Source organism: Petromyzon marinus, chromosome 75 (genome assembly GCF_048934315.1).
Source record: "Petromyzon marinus isolate PM22_M1 ecotype Great Lakes invasive population chromosome 75, UKy_Petmar_22M1.pri1.0, whole genome shotgun sequence".
NCBI lineage: Eukaryota > Metazoa > Chordata > Hyperoartia > Petromyzontiformes > Petromyzontidae > Petromyzon > Petromyzon marinus.
In genome coordinates this window covers 6,234,285-6,236,784 of record NC_133741.1, presented here as the reverse complement: position 1 = coordinate 6,236,784, position 2,500 = coordinate 6,234,285, and the positions used below count along the sequence as shown (strand labels likewise).

The following is a 2,500-nucleotide window of genomic DNA, read 5'->3' as shown; positions in this document are numbered from 1 at the left end:
ACCCACTCACCCACCCACCCACCCACTCACCCACTCACCCACCCACCCACTCACCCACCCACCCACCCACTCACCCACCCACTCACCCACCCACTCACTCACTCACCCACTCACTCACTCACTCACCCACTCACTCACCCACCCACTCACCCACTCACTCACTCACCCACCCACTCACCCTCTCACTCACTCACTCACCCACCCACCCACCCACTGACTCACCTACTCACTCACTCACCCACTCACTCACCCACTCACCCACCCACCCACCCAGCGGCAGCAGAACAAAAATAAAACGTAAATAAAATAAAAATAAAATGTAAATAAAATAAAAATATGAAATAAAAATAAAATGTAAATAAAATTAAAATATAAAATCTAAATAAAATGTAATTAAATTAAAAATATAAAATAAAAATTAAATGTGAATAAAATACAAATATAAAATAAAAATTTAACGTAAATAAAATAAAAATATAAAATAAAAATGTAATGTAAATAAATAAAAATATAAAATCTAAATAAAATGTAAATAAAATAAAAATATAAAATCTAAATTGAATGTAAATAAAATAAAAATATAAAATATAAATTAAATGTAAATAAAATAAAAATATAAAATATAAATTAAATGTAAATAAATAAAAATATAAAATCTAAATTAAATGTAAATAAATAAAAATATAAAATCTAAATAAAATGTAAATAAATACAAATATAAAATAAAAATTTGATGTAAATAAATAAAAATATAAAATCTAAATAAAATGTTAATAAAATAAAAATATAAAATAAAAATTAAATGTAAATAAATAAAAATATAAAATAAAAATTAAATGTAAATAAATAAAAATCTAAAATCTAAATTAAATGTAAATAAAATAAAAATATAAAATCTAAATTAAATGTAAATCAAATAAAAATATAAAATAAAAATAAAATGTAAATAAAATAAAAATATAAAATCTAAATAAAATGTAAATAAATAAAAATAAAAAAATCTAAATTTAATGTAAATAAATAAAAATATAAAATAAAAATTTAATGTAAATAAATAAAAATATAAAATCTAAATAAAATGTAAATAAAATAAAAATATGAAATAAAAATCAAATGTAAATAAAATAAAAATATAAAATCTAAATTAAATGTAAATAAAATAAAAATATAAAATCTAAATAAAATGTAAATAAATAAAAATATAAAACCTAAATTAAATGTAAATAAATTTAAAATATAAAATCTTAATTAAATGTAAATAAATAAAAATATAAAATCTAAATAAAATGTAAATAAAATAAAAATCTAAATTAAATGTAAATAAATAAAAATATAAAATCTAAATTAAATATTATTCGTAATAAATGGTGTTTTTTGGGTTAGATCGCGTTTATTTATAAATGTGTGTCGTAACCCTCCACCACCCGACACGGCCAATCAGCAAAAAAAAGTGTCACGTTGACAAAAGACACAAAATAATTCACTACTTTAGCCCACCGGTGTGTTGAAGAGTGAATCCACAACATTTACAGTTTGAGTTGTACCCTGACGTTTCGCTGGTAAATACATCCAGCATCACCATCGGGCAATTCGCCAGAATGGTAAAGCCCTCTCCGCTCGCTCCCGGTTTTTATCATCACTCAACTCATATCAGGTGCAGTGATTAGAGGCGGAGGGGAGGTTATTGTAATTATATAATCGATTAGTAATCAGTCAATGGTTACGATTAGTAATGAGTTGTAGATTAGTAATTCTTTAAATCAAAATGTACCGTGTGTTATTTAACAACAATACGCTTCCAGGCCGCACTAAGCCTGTAGCTGTCAGGGCGATTAAAGTTGTTCTTGTTCCTCTCAAATTTCAATGGATTATGAATAATATTGGTCGCGAAAGCCTACGTGTTAAACTAAATGTAGTGTTACATATTCTTAGTTTTTTCGGTAAAGTCACGTTGATGTGAAACAACAAAATAACAAAATATATATAAAACAATAAAAAATTTTCTCACGACGTTTCGACCATAACTCAAACGGTCATCATCAGGTGTGATGATGATCAGGTGTGATGATGACTCAAACGGTCATCATCAGGTGTGATGATGATCAGGTGCGATGATGACCGTTTGAGTTATGGTCGAAACGTCGTGAGAATTTTTTATTGTTTTATATATATTTTGTTATTTTGTTGTTTCTCTTCAACGTGACTTTATCATCAGGTGTGATGATGACCGTTTGAGTTATGGTCGAAACGTCGTGAGAATTTTTTATTGTTTTATATATATTTTGTTATTTTGTTGTTTCTCTTCAACGTGACTTTATCATCAGGTGTGATGATGACCGTTTGAGTTATGGTCGAAACGTCGTGAGAATTTTTTATTGTTTTATATATATTTTGTTATTTTGTTGTTTCTCTTCAACGTGACTTTATCATCAGGTGTGATGATGACCGTTTGAGTTATGGTCGAAACGTCGTGAGAATTTTTTATTGTTTTATATATATT

The 2,500-nt window shown here is 26.3% G+C and overlaps 1 protein-coding gene across 2 annotated transcripts in view; it reads left to right on the top strand.

Moving 5' to 3' along the window:
• The window catches only part of LOC116958310 (caspase-2), a 78,798-nt gene that overhangs the window by 20,876 nt on the left and 55,422 nt on the right, over positions 1–2,500 (top strand). The window lies entirely within an intron of this gene.